We start from the raw sequence: 5,528 nt of genomic DNA, 5'->3' as shown, positions 1-5,528 counted from the left end.
CTTCTGTAATGGAATTTATTCACATATTAGTACTTGCACATAACTGTATGTAGTTTTAAACTTCTATATGTAACCCAAAACTGTCTGTACTGCAATTGTACACAATATCCTACGGAATCACTTTCAGGTTTACATTCAAAACCCTTAGTGTTCTGGCCCAATATGTAAAAATTGTTTGTTTGTTTGTTTGTTTTTTTCCTGGAGATCTTTGATATAAGGCATAATTGCATCTGAAGGGGAACCATCTCAATCTTAAAAGAACAATTTTAAGTTTGTCTAAGTGCTAAGTCCATTTCCATGCATCTCAGCACCAGGAATGTGCTGATGCCCTAACTTCTGCACAGCCTTTCAGACAGGCTTATGGTACCTCAGCATGAGACCAATCTATTAGAAAAGAGAACTCTATAAAAGTAAAAAAGTGTACTACGTTACAAATCAAATGTTTTTTTCAGAGATAAAACTTTCGAAAATGCACCAAAAATACCATAATTCACTGTTAGGACAGTTTTGTTCTGCTGTTGCTGCTTGGAAAAACAACAAACAACTTGAGTTGTGTGACAGATCCAAAGCAGGGCCAGGCCATGCTGAAGTGAGCTGTGCCCTGTGCTGTTTGTTGCAAAAACCTCATTGCAAGAATTCTTACTGCTTCCATTCCTGAGCTCACATACCTGCTCAGCAATTGCACTCCAAAATCTCATCTGCTTCACAGTGTCCCAGGGCCATATTTGGCCTCAGATCTGAAAAATACCAAGTTTGAGAATCCTGGCTACAACATTACACATTATTACATAAATGTGACTGCCAGTTAGAAATACGTTTAACAGTATAGTGCTTTCTTGATACATATCCCACAGTTCTTTTTCTATTCTAATCTTCTAAAGGAGGATATAGGAAAAAGACAGAGGCAATGGAAAGGAGGTAAGAGTAAAAGAATGTAAGGAACAGGAAAGGGAAAGTTGTTGTCCTTACTAGCCAAAGTTTGTAAACATGAGAGGCCTTAGGTGCAAAAGGGGGCAAATATTACACATCCCTTATAGAAGCTCATCTTCAACACTGAATCATTAAATACATTCTAGTAAAAGCTCCAATGTATCACAAAAATATGTAACATAATGGAGGATTATTATTTTTAGTTTTGGATGCTAACACTTCAAAAAGCATTCAGGTAAAGCCCAACTTTTAAACTGATCAGTGCCAGAGACTAGAATTTCATTCCGAGAACCTTCTTAACAGGTATATATTTAACACAACAAATACTTATTCTAAAACATTAAATACAGTACTGCTTAGAGAATCCTTTTTTAGGAATATTACACACATTCAGTGTTTTAGAACTTTTATTTTACATTCATGAAGTAAGAGAAACATCAATCCATACATCAGACTCCGAGTAGGCCTCAGACAACTTTGGGCTCAGCTGGCACGCAGGACAACTTCAAATTTGTCTTTTGGCACCCATAAAAATGTATAAATATTTTTTAAAGAGAGAATCAAACTCTTTGATAGGAAAGGCAATTCCTACCACTTCACGGTACGTTTAGCGTGAGCTTTATTTAGAGCCTAAAGATTTATAAAATAAGGAGGTAGAGCCAGACAAAGTAAATACATACGGAAAGGCAAAATTAAAAATATTTGAAAAACCATGATTTGTTAACGTCTCCGCATAATGAACACTCTTGGATAGTTCAATAAACATACAGATTTTCTGAACCAGAATGACTCTGTTGGTTCAGACAGAAGCTTTTCTGCTACTGAGGTCTTTGGAATCCAGTGCTGGTCTTTCACCTTTGGCCACCTAAAGCCATCACACAAAACTTGTTACCAGTTGAAATTCCTAGGTTTGAGTGATGCACAGCTACAGCACTTCATGCACTGTGACCTTATCTTACTACTGTGCTATCAAGTTTTCCTGCAACACTAATCAGGCACAGCGACAGTTCTTCGGACGGCACATCCACCCATTTCCTATTTACAGGAATATAAGCAGTGCAGAAACAATTTCCTTCTGCCAGTATTTTGCTAAGGTGTAGTCTGATGGTCATGTTAAGGAACACTAAAACCATCAAAATTGTATCGTGTAATTAAAAATACCGATTTTTAGTCTGTAAAGCGAATTTCGTAAGCAAACGGCAAGAGAGCTTTTTCTGCCTCTGAGGGGCAAGCCAAGCATAGGAAATGCCGTGGTTTCATCATTAATGAGGCACTGGTCACAAAAACGCACGTGGTTTTGGCTACCCCCGTAATTAGCAGCTTTTAATTATTAGTGTTTAGCGAACTAAAACTATTATTCACGCTGTTACTCGATGCAGAATATAAACTCCCACTGCCACCCACGCTCACCTGGCCGCGCCCGCGTTCCCACCGCAGAGTTCCCCCTCGGCAAAACACCCGGAGGGGCTGGAAAGCCACTTAATCCAGCCGCTCGCGAGCAGGGAAGGCGAGAGCCGCTCCGGACGGGCGGAGGGGGCAACCGGTCGGCACCGGGGACGGGCTCCCCTCACCCGGGGACGCGCTGGGGCCGGCGAGTGGAGCTGTCCCCTCCCTCCCCTCAGCCCCGGGAGGAGATCCTCAGCCCCGGTGCCACCAGGGCCACCTCCGTGCCCCGACGGCGGAGCCTCACAACGGCACAGGGCCGGCCCCGCCCGCCGGCCCCGCCGCTCCGCCCTCAGCGACGGCCGCGGTCACATGGAGCGCAGGCCGGGCGGGGCTCTGCGGCGGCACGGTAGAGGGGGTTCTGGGTGCTCTCGTCCTGGGTGTGTGGCCGGGTGTCTGAAGGTGTAAGAAAGCCTTCGTTACAACTTCTCTCGAGCAGAGTTTGTGGGTTAAAGGTGGGCGCTCACGCGTTAACCCCTTCCCCTCCCCCCCCCCCCCCCCCCCCCCCCCCCCACACGCACACTTCAGGAAATGAGTTCGTGGCTGGAGCAGCGGAGGCGGGGACCGAAAGCGGCAGCGATGTGGAGCCCCCTCTGGGAAATCGTGCCTTTTGGAGGGTTGTAGCTGGCCCCTTCTCCCAGGCAGTCAGCGAGAGGACACAGTCTTAAGCTGCGCTAGGGGTGGCAGTCCCAGAATCAGCTGGGTTGGAAAAGGCCTCTGAGATCTAGTCTAACCTCTGACCAGACCACCACCACGTCCATGGCACTAAGTGCCACGTCCATTTCCTTAGACACCTCCAGGGACGGTTGTCCAACCTAATTCATTCTGTGATTCTAGTAATAAAGTCTTAAATACTGTAAAAGCTGCTGTCTCTAACTCAGGTTCCAACTTTTCCCCTGGAAGCAACTAATAAACAGCCGTTTATTCCTTCCTGCTTGTTTCTGCCCTCCTTGCCGTCATAAGTACAGTTTGGGATGGAAGTCCCTTTGCCCTGGCAGCCTTTAAACTTCACACACCCCACACTGAGCTTCAGTTTCTGGTCAGCTAGATGTACCCCTGATGCACTTTCAGGCTGGCAGAGCCCTGAGTGTCTGCTATGGGTCGGGCACAGTAAAACAGGCCAGGGTAAAAGCAGTTGTTATATTAGCCTTTCTCCTGTCAAATTCTTATGGATATTGTGGCTCTGCTTCTTCCTTCTCTCATAGATGGACTCTCACCTTCTTTACATTTGTGCAGATCTCAACTTGCTTACCGCAAAGATTCCATCAGATGGGCTCATGCCAGTTTTCCTAGAAGGAAAATTCACAGCTAATGGTACTCTTTTCCCTGCAACCAAAGTACAAAAGGCTCATGGCTGCATTGCACTTCTCACCAGTTCCTGCCATTACAAACTCTCAGTGTCCCAGACTAAAACCAGAACACTTTGCAGCTACAGGCTCAAACAGGGAAGTGTGTCACAGCAGAAAGCTTTTGGTTACCTGCCCTTTTCATAGGAAATTCTATGCTCTCAACAATCGAGTGGCAGTCGCTTTCCCCCGGCAGCCTTTCAACTTCACAGAGCCCACACTGCGCTCCTCGGTCTCTTCAGCTAGATATAACCTGAAGCACTTTCATGCTGGCAGAACCCAGAGTGTCTACTACAGCTCCAGCACAGCAAAACAGGCCAGGGCAGGCAAAAACAGTTGCTATACAATCCTTTCTCCTTGCAGCCTGTCAACCTTATGGTTGATATTTGGCTCTTATGGCTCTGCTTCTCAGAGCCTTCTCTTCTCTCTTCTTCCTTCTCGCATAGTTGGACTCTCTCCTTCTCTTCCACTCTCGCAGACCTCACCTCCTTGCTGTAAAAAGGTCAGCAGATGAGCTGACCTTTTATGACCAATATCCTCGAAGGAAAAATCACAGCTGATGTTACTCTTTCCCCTGCAACCAAAGAACTTTACCAAACTCATGGCTGCATAGCACTTCTCGCCAGTTCCTACCATCACTATCACTCAGTGTCCCAGACTAAAAATTGAACACTTTCCATTTACAGGTCAAGCAGGGAAGTGTGCCAAGAGAGGAAGCTTTCAGTGATTTGCTTTCTGATAGCAAATTCGATGATCTCCAAAATCAAGGGCAGTCTCTTTCCCCTGGCAGCCTTTAAGCTGTACACAAAGCACACTGTCCTCTATGTTCACCACAGGTAGACAGATGTACTCTGCAGCTCTTTCAGGTTGGCAGAGTCTACAGGTGTTCGCTACTTGCACAGGAAATTGGGCCAGGGCAAAACTTTCCTGCTAAAGTTCAAAGAGAGAAATGTGCTAATGCTGTTCACAATCTTTGCTGCTATCTTGCGTCCATCTTTAGAATTACAGTCCTTTTGATTGTCTTTTAAACACTCATCTTTTTTTCCCAGCAGGGAAATGACTATTGTATCTTCTTGCTTCAGAAAGGTTTTGCTGACCTTCCCCTTTCATGAACAAGCTCTTATTTGCACCACGGGCAAACGGCATCATAAACTCCTTCCCAATTCTATGTACTAATAAATTATTTCCCTCTAGAACAGTCCAGCTATAAAATTTAAAACGTCCAGAAAAGATACAGCTCACCAAAATGTCAGGTGAGCAAACTGTTGCTGGCTGCACCTTCAAGTGCACCTACTGAAGAGCTGAACGCAGACCCCCACTGAAGGAGGGGAAAGGAGAGGGGGAAAGTGTGATTCCTCCTGTGGACTCAAGCTGTCAAAGACTGGCTCTGGCTGGAACTCCCCTTCCTCGTCAATGGTAAATTGCCACCAGCACACGGAAGGAGGAGGAGGAGGAGGGGGAAGAGCAGCCTTTCCCCTCAAAAGCTCCTCAGCAGATGAAACCCGAAGAAAGTCGGGGCAGTGGGCAGAACAGAGGCAAACAGTGGCCAAAAGAAGCTAGATGACTCTGCCAGAAAAAAAAAAAAAAAAATTAACCTGGAGCCCTACTCTCCACACACATACTCCCTGAGTCAGGGCAAAAGTAAACTGAAAAACTAGATGTGGGCATCATTACAAGTAACGAACCTGATGATGATCATCTGTTTTGCTGTATTTAGGACCACCTTTTCACTGTGACCTTTGATCTGTCTCTACGTTTGAGAATACTCTCCAGGTAACGGAGTTCCTGCAATGCATGGGTTGGTTCCAA

The sequence above is a fragment of the Empidonax traillii genome, unplaced genomic scaffold (genome assembly GCF_003031625.1).
Source record: "Empidonax traillii isolate 1590-97213 ecotype Southwest subspecies unplaced genomic scaffold, ASM303162v1 scaffold675:size783547, whole genome shotgun sequence".
Lineage (NCBI taxonomy): Eukaryota > Metazoa > Chordata > Aves > Passeriformes > Tyrannidae > Empidonax > Empidonax traillii.
Note: the sequence above shows the minus strand (reverse complement) of the source record.